Source organism: Amborella trichopoda, chromosome 7, assembly GCF_054954075.1.
Source record: "Amborella trichopoda isolate Santa Cruz 75 chromosome 7, AtrichopodaSantaCruz75HAP2 v2.0, whole genome shotgun sequence".
Classification (NCBI taxonomy): domain Eukaryota; kingdom Viridiplantae; phylum Streptophyta; class Magnoliopsida; order Amborellales; family Amborellaceae; genus Amborella; species Amborella trichopoda.
In genome coordinates this window covers 17,860,248-17,885,183 of record NC_142342.1, presented here as the reverse complement: position 1 = coordinate 17,885,183, position 24,936 = coordinate 17,860,248, and the positions used below count along the sequence as shown (strand labels likewise).

Below are 24,936 nucleotides of genomic sequence, written 5' to 3'. Positions count from 1 at the left end.
CTCGTTCACGCTACTTCCATGCAGCTCAATTAAACACCTCTAGTCTAGCTATTCTCTATTTGGGCCCTAAATCGAAATGATAACGTCCAGAGCTACTAATGGGCACAAATTTATTCTCACTTCTACTGAATATTTCACCAAGTGGGTTGAGACGCATCATTCACAAAGATAGAATGACAACCTATGGGCTCAGTTTATTACCAACAACATCATCAATAGATTTGGAGTCCCCTATGTGATCGTCATTAACAATGGGACCAACTTCAAAATGAAAAAGTAGCAAAAATTCGAATAGAGCAGAAAATCTCTTCACCATATTATCCTTAAGGAAACGGTCAAGAAGAAGCAACTAACAAGACTCTCTTGAAGATTATCAATCGAATTGTAGAAGGAGGCAAGGATTAGCACAAAAAGCTATAAGCTACACTCTAAGCCTATAGAACCACTGAGAAAACATCCTCGGGGATGCCTCCCTACTCATTTGTCTATGGCATGGAGGCAATACTTCCAATTGAGGTGGAGATAGTTCTCTCTTAGGATACTTGCTCAAAAGGAAACAGACTACAAGCAACAGGTGGAAAACCCGACTTGCCAGTCTTGAAACATTAAACGAGATACGACTCTAAGCAGCTAAGAAAATGATCTTCTACCATCACAAAATCGAGGGAGCATACCAGAAGAAGGTGATATCAAGAGAATTCAGAGTTGGGGATCTAGTCCTGAAAAAAATCTTCCATTCGATTGTGAATCCTCACCCATTAGGAGAATTCAAGCCTAATTGGGAAGGATCATATGTCGTGATCCATACTCATCCAAGTGATACCTATAAACTCATAAACCTTGAAGGACAGGATTTGAAGGATCCTATTAATGCTATGTACCTCAAGAAATCCTACTCCTGAATAGATATATATATATATATGTATATATATATATATATATATATATATATATATATATATATATCCCAAGTCCGCCTAGGGATCCCAAAAAAGAAAAATAAATTAAAATAAAGCCCCTAGTTCCCTTAGGCTCTAAAAAAAATAAAAAATGATGATCTCAAAAAAAAAACAAAAAAAAAAGAAGAGAGATCTTGATCCCAAGAATTCTTAGGGATGTTAAAAAAAAAAAAAAAAAAAGAAGGTTACAACCATGCATGGATGGAAACCAAGAAAAAGTATATATCCAAATGTCTTTCGTACATCATGAACAAGAAAGAAAAATATGCATAGTAGATGCGAAGTAGGGACTCAATCCCCATCTCTCCAGTCTGTATAGAAGTCACTTGTGGCCTCTTGCTCATTCGCCCTAGAGTGTACTATATACACTTGCCGCTGCCTCTAGAAGCCGCAAGATGAGCAGGGACTAGCAATCTCAAAAGTATCCTTTAGCTCAGAGTTGCTCGTGTCTGGTCACCACCAGCTACTCCAAGGTCGAAGTCATCAACGCAAACTGACAAATCATCTCGGTATGCTCCAATTGAAGCTTCTCTAGTTACCGCCTGTATTCATCTTGGAAAAGAAGAAAAGAGGCAGAACCCAAAGTCACAAGAAAAAAGGAAATCAAGTGATATTCGTGAAGGTCTCTAACCTGGTTCAAAATATAAATAGGTTTTGTGATTTACTCAAGACTTGATATCTTAGGGTAGATGACAAATCATACTGAAAAATAGAGAAGAAGAAAAACTGAAGAAAATGCTCTCCCAGAATCATCTTAGGGAGACATTTACTCTAACCTTGAAATAGGAGCAATTGATTATTTTTCATGTTCTCCCAAGACAAGTTGTCCTGGGGCAATTATGTGGTAAAATTGGTAAAATCGTCCTGAAAATGAATCCTAAACTAAGTTTATGCTTCACTACATCACATGATTGGGGCCACCCTGCAGAAATTTTCATATGCAAAATCATACTTTCACAACATGGAAAGAAATCGCAAACATGCTCAGAATTCTCCAAAACAAAGCAGAACATGAATTCAGCATGATAAATAATCATGATACAATCTTAAAATGGAAAAATAAGTCACGAAAAGAGAGAAAAAGGGGAAAAACAAAAAAAAAAAAAAAAAAACAAAAGGACTACCCAGAAAAACGAGGGCAGGGGAAAATTTATCTCATGATCCAAAAAATTCAAAAAAATGAAGAATCAAATATTTGACAATCAAAAAAGAGTGAAACCAAAATTTGAAGACACCCAGAGCAGTCAAATCAAATCCTCCATTTGTAATCGACACATCAAAAGGTTCCTAGACACTTTTTTGTCAACTCACCTTCAGAGTCACAAACTCCAAGATGACACGAGTAGAAAAACTCAAGTCAAAAGATGTCCAACCCTTACGACGTAAAGTAGTCGGGAAAATCTCAGTAAAAATGTCACTTGTTGCTCACGATGAAAATCAGAGTGATTTCCGAATGAAGATCACTCATATCTGAACCGCAAACTTGTTATTAAAAGTGATAGAGAGTGGAGGTCAATCAAATTCTAATCTAAGGTAAGATTTGTTTAAAAAAAAAAAAAAGTGCAGATTTGCTCTTAGATCAGTGGCAGAGCTAACTTTGATCCAAAGCACAAAATACTAACTGAAATGCGAATAAATTCCTAGATCTAACAAAATTCATTGAAAGTAAAGGAAAAGAGGATGAAGGAATACCTGGCCTAGTAAACCTGAGGCTTTGAGGCCTCATCCCCATCTGGACCGCGGCTGTAATTTCCGTTGTGGATCCTCCATGTTTCTCTTCAATACTAACCAACCCTAAGCTTGGTTGAATTTTTTTCTTAATCTCAAGGTTGCATGTTGAGTGCTCTTTCCCCATTTAGTTTAAACGAAGCCACGGCACCTACGGTCCCGTTTCTCTCTCATTCTCAGTGTGCATTAAGTGCCAGAGCCGTAGAAATTGTGGTTCCATCTCTCATTGCGAGCTTCTCTTCCTCCTGGCAATCAGGAGCCCCTGTAGACCAACGGCCCTGTTATCCTTTCTTGTTTCTCTCTGTTTGGTCCGTGAATTCAGCACCGTCATTCTTTCTTCTAGCGCCCCTCTGCTTCGAATGTGAACCCAAAAAACCTACGGCACCGTCATTCTTTCTTCTTGCGCCTCTCTGCTTCGACCGTGACCATAGCAACCCGCGGCCCTGTTCTTCCCCCCCTAAACTTCTCACAGTTCCATTCTTCCCTTCATTTTTACTCATTCTCCTTCTTATGCCGATACTATCCCGTCATCCACCATACACTTAATTCGATACCTCTCAGAGCAATCTTGAGATTTTTAATGCTCAGATCGCCACTCTAACTTCCTCTCTGTACAGTCGAGTCGAGCTGCAAGAGGCACATATACTCTCCCTCACTCGGGACGAGTCTTCCTGAGTCGGTAGTTGAGAGAGTTCTGACTCTTTAGTTGCCCTGACTGCCAAGTTTCATAGCATTTGCATGGATATGAGAATCGTTGTTGTTACCTTCCCCCACATATTTTCTTCTCCAGTCAACCCCTGCTCATGTGAACCATTATAAAGGAGTACTTGAGCCCCTATTTCAAATTTCTAGATAAACAAAGAAGCGATGATGTGTTAAAGCTTGAGGAAAGTTCATATCCAAACCGAACTGGCAGACGGCCGGAGGGCTTCGTAACTGTTTTAAGAGGGCAATTGTCAGGAAGTATCCCCAAACCCACAAACGACGAGGTAGGAGTCCGAATGCATTCTTAGTCAAAAAATATTTCTCATTGTTGGTTCCTATCTGCATCAAAGAGATTACGCATGCACGCATAAATACATGTGGCAAGTGTAGACCCTCCGCAGTTGTTTAAGTAAGGGTTTCCTCTCACCCCCATGCGAGAGAAAATCAGGCCTCGACCATGAGGGTTAATTGAATTCTAATCAAAGGTCAAATCTATTCAAAAAATGAGCAGATCTGCTCTTAGATCAATGGCAGAGCCAGCTTTTATCCAAAGCACGATATACTAAATGAAATGTAAAGTAAAACAAAATAGGATGAAAGAATATCTAGCCGTGCTAGTTAGCCCGCTAAACCCGAGGCTTCGAGGCCTCACCTGTATCAGGACCGTGACTGTAATATCTGACGTGGATCCTCCATATCTCTTTTCAATACTGAGCATGCCTCAGTTTGATTGAATAGTTTTTCTTAATCTCAAGTTTGCAGGTCTAATGGCTAAAGTTTGTTAGAGGCTTTGCCTAGATCTAGGGTGTCTACTCTCATTGTTATTCTCTCAGTTCTCAAAGACTCAAGGTGTTTTTTCGGCATTAAGCTTAAGATGGTCCAACCCCTAAAATTACCCTCAAAATCTATTTTTAAAGATTAAAATCTGATTGAAATTGGCTACCACCCATAATAAAAACATTGCCCAGCCGGGACTACTATTATCGTGGTCAAAGGCTTGGGCAGCACAACTACTACTGCCCAGGCCAGGTTCACTAAACCTGGTCGGGGTTAGTTAGGAAGGTTCAAAAAGTTCCAAAAATCCATTTCTAGGTCAAAAGGGGGTATGAGGGTTGGGCGGCATAGGTTGTGTTGCCCCTATAAATTTTGACCAGAATTAGAAATTTCTGATTCCAGGATGGTATTCAAGCTCTTAAGTTGTGACCTGCCAAAATTTGGGGCAAAACGAGATGTTTTACTTTTTTTGGTTGATTTTCTACCAAAAATGGGGGTTCTACAGAATCCTAGACGATGGGACAGGGACCTATAAACTATGATGGTCTATGGTTCAGGGGTTCTACGGAATAGTGTCATTATAAAGTTTTAAAAATACCACAGAATTTACCAGTTTTAAATGAATTGTCTACACTCTTGCGACGTAAAAGAGCCAAGACAATATTACGTCTAACCTGTAAGACAATAAAAAGATCAGGTACCCAATCTCAATCAACGTCAAACCCATGCGACGCAAAAGAATCGGGGCTGGTAAAAAAATATCCATCGCTGCATCACGTAAAATTGCTTAGAGGGGTCCATGATAGCACAATCTTAAACCGCGTTCCAAACCTGTTTTCAAAATTTCTCATCTATCTTCAAAGTTTCTTCAATGTGTTTCATGAATTTTCAAAAGCCTTAATTTCTTTGATTAAAAAGTAGCCTGGAACTCTGTTTCTGATTTTAAAGTTCTATCTTCAAAATTGCTAAAATGTTTTAAATAACTAAGGAATTTCATGGAGGCTTGGAGATGATGTTTCTGCTACCACAAAATCCTAGATTGTCATGCTTGCAAACCCTTAGGAAAAACAACAACCAACCCATAGGTTCCCAAACCAAAAAGCCTGAACCTATAGACTGCAAGAATCAGAATCGAAGGTGAACCAAGAAGTTCAATTAGCTAAGAATTCATCATCCCGTCATTTCTTCTAAATCAAACTCTCATTCGATTGGAGAACCAGACAACAAGAAAAAAGTTTAAAGTCAAAGATGACTACACTAACAACACTTAGGTGGTATTGGGGTGACTATAACTTGGAGTGTTATCAGCTCAAAGATAGCACGGTTCATGTTGACAGTCCTTTTAGATCCTGATTGTCGAATACGTCTCAACCGCGATGACTCAAGAATAGCAGTGTCAGTTTGATATCTTAAAGATCAAAAGCATCTATCGATGTACTGCCTACCCAAAAGGTACTGTTTATTCAAAAGAATGTCCCTTGGAAAACTTTTTCCTACATGTCTACTTCTTTTTCATTCACCCTGTACCCCAAGTGAATTCCAAAAAGGGGCAAATGTATATCCCCCCTCGAAATTCTGGCAAAGGGAACTCCTAAAAATCAAAATTTTGAATCCAAATGACCACAAAAACTCTATTAGACAATAGGAAACATAGACCCAATATAATAGTCCCAAAGCTACCTACAACCTATCCCAAATCGAAGTAGACTCCAAGAGCTTACCAACGGTCCAAGAATCAACCAAATCAGACCTACGGTTACCCAAAAAAAATTACATTTCAGTTCCTACTTAATGGGTCCATGATGACCCACCCGAAATGAGGAATGTCGTGCGGGTTGCTAAAGTCTGTAATGGGCGCAATCTAGCCTATTGATGCCGTAAAACACAATTTTTAATGAGATAAAGCCAAAAATTCAAGATAAACCCAAACATTTTCAAAAAAATCCAAACAACTTAAGAAAATTCACCAACTGAATCATATAAATACCCCCTCCAGAATTGTAAAAGATAGATAAAAAATCACTTAAGAAATTTTTGAAATTAAGAAAAGAGCCCAATATACCCGAAAATAGGAAAAACCCTTAGAAAGTTTCTACAAAATTAGGAAAAATCCCAAAAAATACCCAAAAATCTCAGTAAATCTAAAAATTCAGATTTAATCTTAGGATCTCCCAAAAACCATAGAAAACTAAGGAAATCACTTCTAAACCCTCAAAAAACCCTAAAAAAGCTTACGTAGACCCTACCAAATTTCCCCAGCTTTTCCCCCTGCCTTAAGAAGCTTAGATCTAGGTTAAAGAACTTTAGATCTACCAGTTGCAATAAGCATAAGAATCCAAAAGAAGATGGTGGCGCAAATCTGAAGAGCGGCTTGATCCAAGCCTGAAACTCTAGATTCTGAGTTCCAGAGGTAAGTACCCTTTCTTTATTTAAGTTTAGCAAGATTTAATCTTTAATTTAGTTTTATCTCTTGGATTTTCTGTTATTCATGATTTGTAAAGTTTTCAAAGAGTTTTTAATGCAAATACAAAGATCTGGAAGTTGGCACTGTCAGTGAATCCAAGAAAGAATCATATACAAATAGATATGTGTCATACTTGGGCCCGTAATTCTAGCAACCCCACTTTCTTTATCTTTCACAAATTTAAATCAAATTTTGCTAAAATTTGAGTAGATCTCATCCTAGAGTTTGGCACGGATCGGAGCATAAACATAAGTCGATAAATGGGGTCACATGTTATCATTGTGGAAAAGAAAGGGCACTTCAAGAAATATTGTCGAAAGCTCAAGAAATAGCGAAATGAGGACAATGCCAAGGATGATGGCAGGTAAATCACTGCAGTGACTGTAGATGTTAGTATGGTCAAAAACTGAGGTGATGCAAGTTCATGCAACTCGAATTGGGTTGTGGATATCATAGCATCATTTCATGTTACTCCACAAAGACGCTACTTTGCTTCTTACAGAGTGGGAGATTTTGGCTCTGTAAAGATGGGGAACAGTGGTACCTCAAAGATTGTGGGTAAGGGAGATGTACACATTAAGACAGATGTTGCAATAAATCTTGTACTAATAGACATCTCACGCGTCCAAGGTATCCATCTGAACCTCATCTCAGGAGAGTGTTTAGATGATGAAGGGTACCACTCAATGTTCGGTGAAGGATAATGGTAGCTTACAAAGGGATCTCTTGTCATAGAAAAGGGCAAGAAGTGTTGTTCGAGGTAAAAGGAAAGGAGCACACAATTCTCAGGTTGGAAAAGAGTCGATACAAGCTGAAACAGACCCCAAGGCAGTGGTACGAGAAGTTTGACTCCTTCATGGGGAGTCATGGGTACAAGAGGACAACTTCAGACTATTGTGTACTCGTAAAGAAGTTTTTTGACGATAACTTCATAATTCTTTTATTGTATATTGATAACATGCCAATTGTTGGTTAGGATATTAGATAGATTGACAGGTTGAAAGAAGAGTTGAGCAATGCCTTTGCCATGAAGGACTTAGGACATGCTCAACAAATCTTGGGCATAAATATCGCTCATGAAAGGAAGGCTGGGAAGCTATGGTTGTCACAATAAAGATAAATTGAGAAAGTGCTCGAAAGGCTCAGTATGAACGATGTAAAACCTATCGGTTCCCAACTTGAAAGTCATTTCAAGTTAAGTGCCAAGCAGAGCCCTTCCAATAAGAATTGGAAGGCATCCTGAAACTCCCCTACATCGGGAGCTACGCCCTCGCTAAGAGGGGCATGTCTCTACATCATTGTATGACCATGCGACGCTAAGTTATCTTGATATATGATGAATGCGAATGCCATATGATAAAGTCCATGAGAATGCCATGAAGATATGTGAATGATGCCATGTAAACTGTACTTTCTGAGAAAAAGGGGCCGCAAGTGCGATAATGATGAAATGAATTAACAATGAATGCCTAATGCTACTGAGAAAGCTTATGTGTAAATGCCCTGTGATAGCTTATGAATGCATGGCTTTTGCTAAATGCTATGACGTTATGATGAAATATGATCCATCTATTATGAGACAATGAATGGCCACTGCTTATATTATTATTGACCACTAGGCGGTGGGACACTCACTTGTAGTGGATACTGTTATGAGGATGTGATGAAAGGCCACTGCTTATATTGTTATCGACAACTACGTGGTGGGACACTCACCGGTAGTGGATACTATGTTGTTATATTGATGAGAGTGTTGACCACTATGCATTGGGACCCGAGCCCTTTGGTAGCGGATATTGGACTTATTGATGGGAACATTGGCGGCTACGAGGTGGGACCCAAGCCCATCGGTAGCGAGAGCTAGGTTCACCGAGACATTGATGAGAATATTGACCACTACAAAGTGGGACACTCACCGATAGTGGATGATACAATGATATTGCCTACTACGTGATGGGACACTCATAGGTAGTAAGGAAAGAGATGTCGAAATATCCCCTAACCTCCATGATGATAGGAACGGGTTATGGGAGAGGATAAATGGTCACACTTTAGATTTATGAATTGATATGTGATTGATGAGTTACAAGGTAAGGGCCTATCGAAACCCCAATGCGTGCTTGTGAGTGTGCTGAGGGTATTACGAAGTAGATACCCCGCTTGTCATTACCCTCCCTCCTGTGTGATGCAGAGGTCTTAAGCAATGGGATCGACTTAGCTTGATGGATAGGGCCTCTACTGTGGGAGTAGGTGATTTAGGGAGTGTGTGGGTAATGACTGAATTTCTTTCCAAGGAAAGTTTAGCAGTATAATGATGGAATGATTTATGATTTTACTAACTAAAGGTTCTGATCCCACTGATTTAGTGAAGACTGTCATTTAAATGCAATGTCCATATTCGTTGTCTTGACTTGATTTGCAATTATGCTAAATTATGACTCTATATTGATAAATTGTACTATTGTCACATATGGATAGAACTACCACAGATGCATAATACTAGACCGGCTTACTGGGCTGTATAGGTCATCCCATTATTTGTCCTCTCCTTGTAGATTGATAGCAGTAGGTACAGGGCTGGAAGTTCGTGTTTGGCAGCTGAAAGACAAAGACAGTGTTCTTGAAGAAGGTGCTTAGACCTTGTTTATGTCTGGGCTGTTTGGCCCTCATTTTGTTTTGTTCTTGGTGGATATGTGTAATATTGGGCCTAGATGCCCCAAACTGAATGTAATATTTTGAAAGATTTTTATATTATGAATTTTGATGTGCGGAGTGTGTTCCTTACTCTTCTGCTAGTTAAGCTTGTCGCTTTAGCTCTCTTCCATGGTTTGTATGATTTCAGAATTTAAAGGCGTTGAGTCCATTCCCACCTGAGTGACAAATGTTACATTGAATCACAAACCTGCCCTCGATGGCCCGTCGCCGAGTAAGGTACGGTGGTCGGGGGCGAAGTCTTGACAGATGTGGTATCAGAGCAGCCAGGAAAGGATTCTTGGCCTAGGAAGTTTAGGAGAATTCTTAGATTAGTTTTGGGACAGGCAAGTGACTGGGTGCTCTTGCGACTAGGTTAAAGGATGTCGAGAGCTCGTAACCACAACGTGATTTCTCGTAATAAAAACACTGAGGCACTCGACGAGTTTTACAAGGCTCTAGGGCCAATGACCCAAATGATGAAGGAATCAATGCCAACCTAGTCTACCCGTACACCAGAGCAGAATGACAGTAGCCTCATGGAGAAGTTTGGGAGAATGGCACCCCCAACCTTTTTGGGTCATGGAGGAATGGAGAAGGCTGAGAGGTGAAAGAAACAGATAGAGAAGATCTTAGAGGTGTTACACTGCTCAGATGAGCAAAACGTTAGGCTTGGGGCCTTTATGCTGGAAGGTGAAGCAGAATGCTGGTGGGACTCGGTAAAGCAGGCTTGGAGGGAGACAGGAACTGAGGTCACCTGGAAAAACTTCTTGACAACATTTGACGTGAAGTACTTCCCCGATTTAGTCAAAGTAAGGAAGGAAGTAGAATTCATCGAACTCCAACAAGGGGGCATGACTGTTGAACAATACGTCGCTCAATTCGCAGAACTCTCTAGGTATGCGCCCCACATCATAAATATCGAGGCGCGAAAGGCGGCTAAATTTGAAAGGGGCTTGCGACCAGATATCAGGAGTAGGGTGATGTCCGCCAATATAAAGTAGACCATGCTCTAAAGATGGAAAAAGACTGCGAGGATTGCAGGGTAAGGGAGGAAGAAAAGAGGAAGGCAGTGCCGTCAGGAAAGTTTGGGAAGAAACCCTGGCAGTCTTCTGGGAGAAACGCTAGAGGGAGACCATACCCACTTAACCCAAGAATTTTGAGGAGCCTTCCGGGCATTATAGGCAACGACCGATGCCCGATTTGTACTTATTGTGGGAGAAGCAACCACACTGCTGCGGAATGCTACCGAAAGAAGAATGTATGTCTGAAATGCAGCAAGTCTGGCCACTGGGGGAAGGACTGCCCAATGATGAAGACCGAGGATCGCTCAAAGACCCAAGGACGAGTGTTCGCGCTCACTGAACAAGAGGCTAAAGCATCCACCTTGGTGATCAGAGGTATGCTTTCAATTTGTGATATTAATGCTAAAGTCTTAATTGACCCCGGATCCTCTTATTCATTTGTTGCACCCCATTTTGCTCGTTACATGAATGCTGCAACTGCATGTCTGAATTATACTTTAATAGTATGTACACCGATGGGAGACTCTATGGAAACTGATAAATGATATAAACAATGTAAGATTACAATTGATGGGTGTGACCTATCAGTAGACGTGATCCACCTAGATATTCAAGACTTTGATGTAATTTTAGGCATGAATTGGTTGTTTACACACCATGCCACCGTCGACTGCCATGAAAAGACGGTAACCTTTAAACATCCGGATCAAATAGAAGTACGCCTTGAGGGCATTAAGGATACTTCTCCTTTACACTTTATCTATGCCCTCTGGGCCTCTCACCTCTTGGCTAAGAGATGTGTAGGATATCTGGTGTATATGGTGGATAATCAGGATGTTCAGATCCAATTAGAAGGGATCCCAGTAGTAAAAGAATACCCTGAGGTGTTCCCAGAAGAATTTCCATCCCCTCCTTCAAAAAAAGAAATTGAGTTCGAGATAGAGGTAGTACTTGGCCTTACTCTCATTTCTAAAGCCCCATATAGAATGGCTTCTGCTGAATTGAAAGAGTTAAAAGAGAAGTTGCAGGAATTATTGAATAAGGGATTTATCTGACCTAGTGTGTCGCCCAGTGGTGCACCGGTCCTGTTTGTGAAGAAAAAGGATAGGTCCTTGAGATTATGTATTGACTATAGGCAGTTGAACCAAGTGACGGTGAAAAATAAGTACCCTCTGCTTAAGATTGACGACCCCTTTGATCAACTCCAAGGAGCCCAAGTGTTTTCGAAGACCTCAGATCAGGTTATCACCAATTACGGGTCAAGAAGGGAGACATTCCAAAGACCACTTTCATAACTCGATACGATCACTATGTGTTTCTTGTGATGTCGTTCAGGTTAACCAATGCCCCCCCTGTGTTTATGGATTTGATGAATAGGGTGTTTAAACCCTTCCTAGATGAATTTGTAGTGGTGTTTATCGATGATATCTTGATATATTCGAAGAGTCAGAAACTGCATGAGCAGCATCTAAGGATAGTCTTGCAAACTTTGAAGTCAGAAATATTGTATGCTAAGTTGAGCAAGAGCGGGTTTTGGCTCCCCAGTGTGGCCTTCCTTGGGCGCATTATTTCTAAGGATGGAATCACGGCCGACCCCTCTGAGATCGAGGTTGTACTTAAGTGAGAAAGGCCAACAAATGCGACCGAGGTTCGTAGCTTTTTGGGGCTGACAGGGTACTATAGGCGCTTTGTAGAAGGATTCTCAAATATAGTGCTCCCCCTAACTCGGCTAAACCAGAAGAATGCAAAATTTGTCTGGTCAGAGGAATGTGAGAGGAGTTTCCAGGAATTTAAGAGGCTAGTCACAACCCCAATATTAGTCTTGCCGGAAGGAAATGAAGACTTTGTGGTTTATACCGATGCATCCCATAAAGGGCTTAGATGTGTATTTATGCATAGAGATAAAGTTATTGCTTATGCCTCCAGACAGCTAAAGCCGCATGAACAAAACTATCCCACTCATGACTTGGAGCTCGCGGCAGTAGTGTTCGCGTTAAAAATCTGGAGACACTACCTCTATGGGGCCCAATTTAAGGTTTTCAAGGACCACAAGAGTCTCAAGTACCTGTTTTCCCAGAAAGAGCTAAACATGAGGCAAAGAAGATGGATGGACTTATTGAATGATTATTACTGTACAATTTATTACCAACCGGGCAAGACTAATGTAGTAGTCGACGCTTTAAGTAGAAAAGTTGTGGTCTCTGTGGCACATTTGATGGTTCGAGAAATGAAGTTGTTAGAAGATGTGGTGAAGTGGCAACCATCTCAGCCCCGTAGCGAGGGGGAAGGAATGTTGTCATGCCTAAGAATGGAACCCCAACTGCTTCAGTAAATTCGAGCGGCCCAAAAAGGAGATCCCAAGTTGACAAAAATCCTTGAAGAAATCAAAATGGAAGGAAAAGGAGATTTCTTCATGAACAGTGATGACTTGTTAAAGTTTAGAGGCCGAGTGTGTGTTCCTAATGATGAGAAGATAAAAAGGGTTGTCCTAGAGGAAGAACACCACTCCCGCTACACGGTACACCCAAGGAGTACAAAGATGTACCAAGACTTGAAAAAGACCTTATTGTGGAACAACATGAAGCGAGATTTGGCACAGTTTGTCGTTAAGTGTTTGACATGCCTACAAGTGAAGGCAGAACATCAGAGACCTACATGACTATTACAACCCGTACCCATACCAGAATGGAAATGGGAACACATCATCACGAACATTGTTTATGGATTACCGAGATCAAGTGCAGGGCATGATAGTATCTGGGTCGTAGTGGACAGATTAATTAAGGCTTCTCACTTCTTACTGGTTCGCACGACCTATACTCTAGATAAACTGGCCCAGTTATACATCAGAGATATTGTGAGATTGCACGAAGTGCCCATTAGCATCGTGTCAGATAGAGACACTAGATTCACCTCCAGATTCTGGGCAAGTATGTAGCTAGCATTGGGACTTACATTTAGTGCTGTCTTTCACCCCCAAACAGATGGATAGTCAGAGAGAACCATCTAGATCTTGAAGGACATGTTAAGGGCGTGTGTCACTGACTTTAAGGGAAGCTGGGAAGACCATCTACCCCTCATCTACAACAACAACTTCCAAGTCAGTATTCAGATGGCACCTTATGAGGCCCTGTATGGAAGCAAGTGTAGGTCACCCGTCTATTGGGATGAGGTGGGCGAAAGGAGATTATTAGGGCCCGAAATGGTTCAGATAACTTTCGAGAAGATTGCCTTGATTAGAGAGTAGCTCAAGATAGCCCAAAGTTGGCAAAAGAGCTACGCCGATAATCCCGGGAGAAACCTCGAGTTTGAAGTGGGGCATCGAGTCAACCTGAAGATATCCCCAACCAAGGGTGTTACAAGATTTGGTAAAAAGGAGAAATTGAGCCCACGATTCATTAGACCTTTTGAAGTCCTAGAAAGAATTGGAAACGTGGCTTATCAACTTGCCCTACAACCTGAACTAACCAGCGTCCATAATGTCTTCCATATAACACTGCTAAGGAAATATCAACCTGACTCGTCCCATGTCTTGGAGTATAAATCAATCTCGCTCAGGGAAGATTTGACCTATGTTGATCAAACAATTGGAATATTGGACATAAGAGTAGAAGTGTTATGCAACATACAAATTCCTCTTGTCCGAGTACAATTGCAATATCATTCAAGGGAAGAATCGACTTGGGAATACGAGGAGGAGATTAGGGAGAAATACCCCCACCTTTTTAGCTAATGTTAATATGATTTTGGGGACAAAATCCCTTTAAAGGGGGGAAAAGAAAGATGTAATGTCCAGCGATAAGGTGTAAAGATTTTTGCCACCCGCGAAAGGCGTGTGGAGTATTGCCGCCTGAGGCATTGTCGTGCACTAGTTGGAGCAGCGCTGGTTGGAAGAGAAGAGAGAGCAGCGCCGATTGGAGCAGCACCAGTTGGAGCAGCGCCGGTTGGAAGAGAAGAGAGAGTAGCACCGGTTGGAAGAGAAGAGAGAGCAGCACTAGTCGGAGCAGCGGCGGTTGGAAATTCGATAGTGTAGTGTCGGGAGTGTTTTAGTCAAACGTACAACCTCTGTACATGTTAGAGCCGCTCCATACGTATCAGAGCAATGAGTGATTGTGTCATCCATAGTGTTTTCCAACCACCCTCTTCTTTTAAGCCTTGAGCAACACGGGTCTCCCCCATTTTTCTCAGCTTTTCCCTCTCTCTTGAAGTTCACTACTGCCCCTTTCAAGACAGCCCACTAGTGAGGCCAAGGAAGGCCTGTGAAGGCCATGAGTGAGGATTGGTGATACCGTGAGAAGTCAAGGTATGTGGGTTTAGTTTTTTGCATCCATGAGTGTTGAAAAAATGTTGAAATGGATTAGATGATATAAAGGACAATGTGAAGAATGAATGGGTTAACATGAGGTTGAAGTTTCAGTTTGTGCTTCGCAATATCATGACTGTGTCTACCATATGTTTGATCTTTTTATTTATGGAAACTCATGAAAACGCTCACTATTAGACTCCTTAACACGAATAAGGTTCCATGCCCAAAGTGTAGCTTGGCTAAGAAACATTAAGTGTTCTTTAAAAATATATTTACTTGAGAATGTGAATTTCCAGAACTGTGAATATTTTTGCAACTATATGTTCGATGATCAAATGGCGTCCAAATAGGACCAAATCGGTCCCAAATGAAATACATGTGTGTATACTCCAAGTTACTTCTTTGGTCATGATAATATTTTTCATGGATAAAACGATATGGCCCTAAATGTTGAAGCATGATACCGTTCACAGTCGCTGCTATTTCCAGCCACTGTGGCCCTCTTTGGACAATGCTTTTGACCTAGCTAATTGTATCCAAAAACCTTGAAATTACCGCCATTGGAAAGATTTATGAATGTATTTAAAGTTGCATGTTTTGAAATGTTTGAGACTCCCCACGGATTTTGAGCTATGATAAGAAATGCGAGAACACGTCACTGCACACTGTTGTACTGAGCTATTGGCCCATCAAATGGCACCCAAATAGCTTCAAATCACTGTTTTTATAAATAAATATGTATTAGCTCTAGGTTTCATGTTGAAGGCATCCTTAAACTCCCCTACATCGGGAGCTACGCCCTCGCTAAGAGGGGCATGTCTCTACATCATTGTATGACCATGCGACGCTAAGTTATCTTGATATATGATGAATGCGAATGCCATATGATAAAGTCCATGAGAATTCCATGAAGATATGTGAATGATGCCATGTAAACTGCACTTTTTGAGAAAAAGGGGCCACAAGAGCGATAATGATGAAATGAATTAACAATGAATGCCTAATGCTACTGAGAAAGCTTATGTGTAAATGCCCTGTGATAGCTTATGAAATGCATGTCTTTTGCTAAATGCTATGCCATTATGATAAAATATGATCCATCTGTTATGAGACAAGGAATGGCCCATGCTTATATTATTATTGACCACTACGTGGTAGGGCACTCACTGGTAGTGGATACTGTTATGATGATGTGATAAATGGCCACTTCTTCTATTGTTATCGACCACTACATGGTAGGACACTCACCGGTAGTGGATACTGTGATGTTATATTGATGAGAGTATTGACCACTACGCATTGGGACCCAAGTCCTTTGGTAGCAGATATTGGACTTATTGATGGGAATATTGGCCACTACGCGGTGGGACCCGAGCCCATCGGTAGCAAGATCTAGGTTCACCAAGACATTGATGAGAATATTGGCCACTACGCTATGGGACACTCACCGGTAGTCGAAGATACTATGATATTTCCTGCTACACGATGGGGCACTCATAGGTAGTAAGGAAAGAGATGTCGGCATATCCCCTAACCTGCATAATGATAGGAACGAGTTAAGGAAGAGGATAAAGGGTCGCTCCCTAGCTTTATTAAATGATATGTGATTGATGTTTTGCAAGGTAAGGGCCTATCGAAGCCCCAATGCGCGTTGGGGGCTGTGTGAGTGTGTTCAGGGTATTACAAAGTGGATACCCCGCTTGTCATTACCCTCCCTCCTATGTGATGGTAGTCTTAAATAATGGGATTGGATTAGCTTGATGGATAGGGCCTCTACTGCGGGAGTAGGTGATTTAGGGAGTGCGTGGGTAGTGATTGAATTTCTTTATAAGGAATATTCATCATTATAATGGTGGAATGATTTATGATTTCACTAACTGAAGGTTCTGATCGCACTGATTTAGTGTTGACTGCCATTTAAATGCAATGTCCATATTCGTTGTCTTGACTTGATATGCAATCATGCTAAATTATGACTCTATATTGATAAATTGTACTGTTGTCTCATATGGATAGAACCAACACATATGCATAACACTAGACCGGCTTACTGGGCTGTATAGCTCATCCCATTATTTCTCCTCTCCTTGTAGATTGATAGCGATAGGTACAAGGCTGGAAGTTCGTGTTTGGCAGCTAGAAGAAAAAGATAGTGTTCTTGAAAAAGGTGCTTATACCTTGTTTATGTCTGGGTTGTTTAGCCCTAGTTTTGTTTTGTTCTTGGTGGATATGTGTCATATTGGGCCTAGATGCTCCGAACTTAATGTAATATTTTGGAAGATTGTTATATTATGAAGTTTGGTTTGTGGAGTTTGTTCCTTATGCTTTTGCCAGTTAAGCTTATCGCTTTAGCTCTCTTCCATGGTTTGTTCGATTCCAAATATAAAGGCGCTGAGTCCATTCCCACTTGAGTGACAAACGTTACATTGAATCACGAACCCGCGCTCGATCGCCCGTCGCCATGTAAGGTATGGTGGTCGAGGGCGGTGTCGTGACATCTTGTGAGGGAAGATCAATCAAATTCTCCCACTAATAGATTTTCTCTTCTATGTACCGTTCTTCCCTCTCTAACAACCACTATATTTCTACCAACCATTCCATATTTCAAACAATCTTTTAGTTAACAAATTGTTTTCTCTCTCTGTAGCTCCGAGCCTCTAACTAATGATTTCTGCAATACAAATTTTACTCCTCATTTACCAAAAATTGATGGATACAACATTGTGCTTATTTCAAGGAAGATATTGTGTTTTTGCTCTTTGGACCTTCAAAGATTTATAGAGCACTAAAAAATCCAATCCGCCATGGCTGCCAATAAAACCTAGAAAGAATCTTAGTATACCATGGCGGAGAAAACCCTGCTAAGAGAAGCCAAAATCTTGGTAATGCACGTGCATATGTTTTTAATGCCATCTTCACCTTGATGGACACAGAGAGTGAGTGTGGACGAAGAGAAAGGAAGGAAGGAGTGAGAGAGAGGCTTCAAGAAAGAGAATGGGAGAACAGAAAAGAGTACCAGAGGCTTGGCTTGGAGGGAGGGAGGAAAAATGAACTACATAAAAGGTTTGAAGAGAAAAAACATAGGGCTGTATGGTGTACCAGCCTGCAAACAATGCAGATAACAGAACCAGTAAGAGGAACAGCAACCACCCAATAGCAAACTGTAAGAACCAACTTCAATAAATGCCACAAACCAAAACAGGAAAAAAACCTACCAAATATGAACAAATCCACTGTATCTCTTTTTTGAGAAAACAAATGTTATTTAATCACTATGGAACAAATCCATTGTATCGGCAGGAAAGAAACTAAAAAATATGAACAAATGCAGCATATAGTTCAACAAACAACCCAAAAAAGGAAAGATCCCAAATTCTACAAAAAACCCACCACCCAAAACAGCTCACTAGAACTTGCATAAGAGAACAAGGAGAAAGTAAAATGGCAAGTACTCACATGATACTAAATCCAGTGCAAGTAGGAACTAGCAATTGAAGAGCAACCCTCCTCTCACATTGGCCTTGCCAGTGGGCCATGGAGGAGAATAGAGAGGAACTACGGTATTTCCCCTCAACCTATTATGGGGAATGAAGCAGTGTGGTAGAGAGAGAAAGTTAGGAGATAGAGAAGCCATGAATTGAAATGAATGCTTGGGGTCATGGGGCCGTATAGCAGAGTAGCAAAATAGCTAGATGGCTTCAGTATCCATTTTTAATTTGTGAAATATAGTTGTAACATGAGCTCACATCTCCACTAAGAAGTAAACCTTCAAACTGAAATACAAAGGAAAAGCTCAGTGCTAAGTAAAAATGGTGAGTGTTAGTAATGTTTCTCACATGGTGAATAGTTGACGTGAAAGAGGAGGATACAAGTTTCGTTTGGATCGCTCGTAATGCAGATGGATTGCCTCCGTTAAATTTACCCTGATCTAGGGGTGGTAACGGTATAATCCCCCGACCTTTGCTCTCAAAACCGACACAATAATTGAGGTTCGTATTCTTGCATCATCAAGTCTTTTCAATAAGTTTCTCGCTACATCAGAGACATGCCTATGATATTGAAGCAATCTTGCGTCTCTCGGGGAAAGCATCGGATGATTATGGTCCTAAGAAAATTTTCCAATCATCTACTTCCCTGATATCACTTTCTTTGTATATATCATTGGCTTGCAACCCATCCTTGCAATTGGGCGTGGTCTCTCACTACTTTCATATTTTTTACACGATAACTTTGCTTGCACTCGTCATCCTTGGAAATATGTTTACCATAGCAACGGATGTCGAAACCCTTTTGTCGTACATAATCATTATCAAAGATCCTCACAGCGAATTCAGACTCAAACAACATGCCCTCTTGTGGTTCAATATTTATAGCACCTTCGTGATCAGCTGTTAGGATTGCCAAATCATCTTCCATTCCATTACTTATGCACTCATTTTGATCAGAATCCGTTAACATTGTTCTGAAATCATCTATCATATCATCATTCATTCTATATTGATTGCTACTTGGTAAGGAAAAAGCAAGGAGCAATGTGACAACCTGTCATGCTAGTCATTATTGTTACGAAAGAACTTACATTGAGGAGAAAAATGACCCAACATTGCATCCACTACAGAATAGAAACCCTGTAACGGATCAACCCATCAACAAACACAGCAATGTTTCCATTCACATGATGGACCATCTCCATAGGTCAACTAATATCAAAAACATATTCCATGATGCATGTAATTCTCTAGGAGCTAGTGAAGAAAGTAAAGAATTAGAGAAAACTAAAAAAAAAAAATTTCATTAGCACAAACAAACAAAGAAAGATCCCTAAACTAGTATGAAAGTCATTGGAAGCCCTAACTTTCATAGAAAAAACATCAAACTCTCCACGTTAGTTTTTTTGGTTTTAGAATTCTTAAAAGATGGATCCCTAAACTAGTATGAATTGGTGTTACTTTTGAGAGTTGACATGGAACTTAAAGAAATAAGGTTTGCGTAAGAATCGAAGTTGGGTCCCTAAGAAGTCATAACTTGATCTTGGCGGTCTGAATCATCCATATCCAGAGATTTCCATAACAAATTATACTAAGCATGCCTCACTCTTTCCATGTTTTATGGATCCATTCAGAGGGCATGTATCACCAAAAGTATCACCATTCATTCATCACGTATAACACTGGGCAACTAAGCATAGTCCTTTAAGTGAATGTAAACACAAGTACTATCCTAGTCGCGCAATTCAAACACTATAAAATGGAGAACCAAAACACAGTTTACAGCCACCAGGTTATTCACATCAAGCGACCAAATAAATTTAACAGAGTTATGAAAATATGGCTAACCCAAAGATCCCGAAAAAGATGGAGCCAATCAAATAGAACTCCATTTAAAATATGGCGGCAGTTCTAAATCCAACACAAGATCAATATTTTAGGATGGTTACTTCATAGCCCTTTCAATAGACACTCGTCTTATTGAGCATCTTCACCATGCGTATTGATGTAAAGCTCATGAAGGGTGTCCACTAAATATGCCTATGAAACAGTAAAAAACAAGAGATTGATTCAAGGCACAAGAATAAGATAACAACAATCCATAATCATAACACCATAGTAGCTGCAGCGTTAAAGCAAAATATCACAATTAATGGGGAACCAAATCATCATTCGGAGAAGCAACTGAAACTCAATAGAACATGTAGAAAAAGCTCCGTGGTGAGATAAAAGCTGAGAAATACTCACATAATGTAACAAAAGAACCACGATGCAGAGATCGTGGGAGAAGAATAGAGCTCTCAACCCTGGGAATGCTGCAGATGGCTTTTTATCTTCTACACACTCCCTCTCTCTCTCTAGAGGATTGAAGAAGCCAATTGAACTCTCAACACTATGAGCGATACAGGGTGCTTCAAAGTAGAAGCTTTTTGAGAAAAAAAGTTCTCTCCCACTGTGGAGTGGCAAGTTAGAAAGAAAAACACGGAGAGAAGAGGGAGGCTTCATGGGTTGAGTACAGAGGTCGGGATAGAGAGAGAGAGAGAGATGGACAACAAGGAGGTTTGGCGATAGAAAGAGTAATTTGGGTGATAGTGCAGGTCGGGATAGAGAGAAAACACGCACGGTGAGGACAAGGATCGGTATCCTAACTGTGAAGTGGTAGGATAGAGAGAGAAGCAAAGAGAGAAGAGGGAGGCTTCAAGGGCTAAGTACAGAGATTCGAATAGAGAGAGAAACACAGAGAAGAGAGACGTTTGCGGATAGAAAGAGTGATATGGGCGAGAGCAGAGGGTGGGTTAGAGAGAGAAACATAGAGAGAACAAGGATGAATTTTTTTATTTAAAGAGCTAAAAAGGCCATGAAAGCTAAATTGTTTAAATGAAGGGAGGAGAGAGAAGAAACCAAAGTAAATGAAACCTGGTACTTGATTACTTTGATCAAATCGCTGATAAGAGAGAGAATAACCAAAATCAAATGAGGACTAATATTTCTTATTTTTCTCAGATCAGCTGCATAAGAGAGACAAAGAACCTAATTCAAAGCTGATGTGTTCCCATGTCTCCTGGTTCAGATTTCGAGTTCATCAAAAGCTGAACTTTGGGCATGGATCAACTGAAGAATAGGAATGAGAACTAACCATATTCAAATTTAAAGCATTGAGAATTATAATACTGCAAATTTTACAAATGAAAAACATCAGAATTTATGGAGATCCAAATCATAAATTACAGAACAAATGAAAAAAGATGAGAATATAAGAAGTATAGAGAATAAAACACATAATGCAATAGAAGAACTCAATGCAGAGAAAATGACATAGGGGGCAGAATTAAGCTCTCAAGCCTATGAATGATGCAGTGTGCTACTTGTCTTCTATATACCATTCCATAAGCGAGCATATCTCTCTTATCCAATAAGCGGCCATATCTCTCCAATCATATAAGCGAGCATCTCTCTCTAAACCATCCCCAATCAGTTCAAGGAAGCTTGCTAGTTAGCCAGTGGAGAAGGTGGAGAGGGCAAATAGTGAAACCCAAAGGTAAAGTGGCAGGTTACAGAGAGGAACACAGAGAGAAGAGGGGAACTTGCAAATGAATGTTTTGCGTGAGAACATAGGAAAGAAGAGGGAGGCTTCAAGGGTGGGTCAGAGGTCAAGTTAGAGAGAGAAATTGGTGAACATGGGGTACAACAATGCACTGGATGGGCCCTAACTTTTAATATTTTTTCTATGGCCTACAACTCGAAAAACTGGTGAAAATCCCCATTTTTAACTATTTTAACTCATGATGTTATATATTATGATAGAATTTTTAAATTAAATAAATAATAATAAAATATTAAATAGTTCATCTTTTATGGCATATAGTTCTAGAAATTGGCCAAATTCCCCCTAGAGAAGATTTTTGCTAGCTCCAAAGCTCCAACTCTACATATTTGCCATCTCTAGTCGTGCCAATCACAACTATGTCATCTACCAATAACATAGGCTACAGGTTCTCATCATGTAGATATCTAGTTAATTCGTTCTTAACCAAAGTAAAGAGATATGTGTTTAATGCTAACCACTTATGTAGGCCCATTGTCACTAAAAAATCACTTGTCACTCAATTAATTTCCCTTGTATTACTTAATGCTCTCCTGTACATATCCCTAATCATGTCAATATATCCCCTTTGAGACCCATTTATTTTGCAGCACCAATTAAATCATCTCTCTAGGTACTTTATTTTATGCTCTCTAAATCAATAAAGACAATGAGGAAGCCTTTTCTCTTCTCCTTAAACTTCTTAATCAATTGTCTAAGTAGAAAAATGTATCAATGGTTGACCACCCTATCATAAATCCGAACAAAATTTTCTAATGTACTCCTGTCATATTTTAGAAGTATTGAAGTTCCAAAAATAAATATTAAATACTGCCAAGAAATAAATATATTTCTCAAAGTTTGATATTTTACTTGTATGAATCCTATTCTGCTTGTAACTTATATCAAATTTCACATACCCATTTCATTTTTTCTCCCAAAAAGATTTACTTGAAAAATTTTAAATTTTGTGGGTAAATAATTGAGAAGAAATTTGTTTTTCTTTTGAAGATGTGACGCATTTTAGCAAGATGCAAAAAGCAGATTAACATGAGGTAGTAAAGGGTAGAAGAGCATCAAGAATAGGCAGATGATAAATAGACGAGGAAACACTTGAGATTTATAGGTTGAAAAAGCAATGAAAGCATGCCACATCCAATTCAAAACCCACTTTGAATCAAAATTACTTTCTTTTTTTAACGCATAACTACATAGTTTTCCAAAAAAAATTAACATTATAGTAAGCATTATTTGTTAGTGTTTTCAAGCAATTCACATCCAACAATTGATTAGATCAGCTATGCATGAGATGTGAGTGTGTATGTAAGTGCTTATGTATGTAGGCCGCAACGTATTTTACATATATATATATATATATGCAAAAAACTGCACAAAACATAGGTATGCAGACTGAAAGCATATGTAGTTGAATGTACCTCTGATAGGAGCACCATCCATTAACTCAAATTTGGCTAAGGTTTCATCTCAACATATGTAGTAGGCCCTGATCCTGTAGATTCCCGCCTTTTCAACTCGAGTTCCATGTTTTTTATCTTGATTCTAACAAGAAGGAAATATATTTTCCCAATGATAACATCCTTCAAATGATAGCCACAAAATGTGCACAAATAGTAAGAGGAAAAATATTCACTTGACAAAACGTCAATGGCCTCATATTGCCTTGAATCAATATCGAAGACGAAAAAACATGAAGAAAAACAAAAGGACAAGTAAGCATCTAGGGGAGTATAATACATAGAACTCCAAAAGGGCATCCACGACTACTATATGTAAAGTACCCAAGCAACTATGTATAACTTCTACTATAATAAGAGCTCTAGATAAAATAATAAAACATTAAATAAATAATTGTAAAATATTTAATAGTTCCATCTTCTATGGCATATAGCTCTAGAAACTGGTAAAAATCCCCACCCATAGAGAAGATTTTTGCTAGTTGACCCTAAAGCAGCTAACTATGAAATGGTTAATCTCCAAAATATTTCTTCATGCCTCAAACAATTAAATAAAATCCATACTTCTGGCTTGTAACATGGCATCGCTTACTAAATCACGTCCAATATGCACTAATGGGGCCAAGTAAGTTATAATCGGTTTGTAACTAAGGGAGATACATGCATATATCTAAAAAATCAAGGTTACTACTTCTAGCACATGATTGTGCATAGCTGTGATTAGGCCTGAGACGACTAATCCAAAATCGGGTGACTTTTGTCCCGTTATGGAAGTTGAGCGAGTGCCTTGGTTCAGTTCAGAGGCGACAGTTTGCAGGTCCTTTTTTTATTTCATTTTTTTTGTGAAGGACTACCTCAATTTTTATATCCCCAGTGTCTATAATCCACCTGAGCGGAATGCTAGTATGTGGTCCGGGATACTTTCAAACATATGCAACTACACAAAATAATATACCTGAGTTCTCAAGCACTGGATTGTTCCAAAACGAGGAAGATGAATATAATGCGGTTGTTCAATGTTTAGAGCATTAAACATCTCACCTTTAGGGGTATTCTGATGTTTGAAACATCATACTACGTCAAACTGACCTCTAACCTACCCTACAGTTAAAAAAAAAAGAAGAAGAGAATAAAACGAAAAAATAATCTAGGTGTAAAAATAGCAAATAGAAACACACGAGAAAGTATGACCTCTACATAATTTCTGGAAAACTATGGAGAATTTTGTGATACAACAAATATTTTGTGGGCTTTCTAAAGAATTTCCTCAAATTTTATATAAGAATATTTATCTTTTTACAAGAGAAGTTAAATATAACTTTTTTTTTTTGAAAAAGGAAGTTGGATATAATATTAAATAACAATTTTAATCCTGGTCGAGACCTTGTTGGCGAGCAAACAAATGAGGGTAATAAGCTTCGAGCTTTCTGTCACTGACAATGCGAAGGGTTAAGATGCACAGCCAAACCCAATATATCCAGAGTTTCACCCAATTCATTTAATAAAATAAAAAACCAAGTCCAACAATATCTGAAAGAGGGAATTAATTTTTAGTCAGGAAAGCCCAATTTTCCAAGTCCAAGAAGGAAGATATATACAATTCGGCTTCTTTCCGTGATTTGCAATGACCATTGAGCGTGACGTTTATAGCTGATGGCGCCCACTTCCATATTCCTGAGAACCCTGATAAGGAGACATCAGTGGAGGGTGATGGCATACCCTTGTTTCACTTTCTTCA

At 39.6% G+C, this 24,936-nt stretch overlaps 1 long non-coding RNA gene across 1 annotated transcript; it reads right to left on the bottom strand.

Moving 5' to 3' along the window:
• Positions 1–1,159: 1,159 nt before the first annotated feature.
• LOC148781294 (uncharacterized) lies at positions 1,160–21,858 on the bottom strand. The gene is made up of 2 exons (XR_016059431.1): positions 19,232–21,858; positions 1,160–19,114 (listed from the first exon to the last, which is right to left on the bottom strand). It is a non-coding gene; the product is annotated as an uncharacterized LOC148781294 (long non-coding RNA).
• Between the last annotated feature and the right edge of the window lie 3,078 nt (positions 21,859–24,936).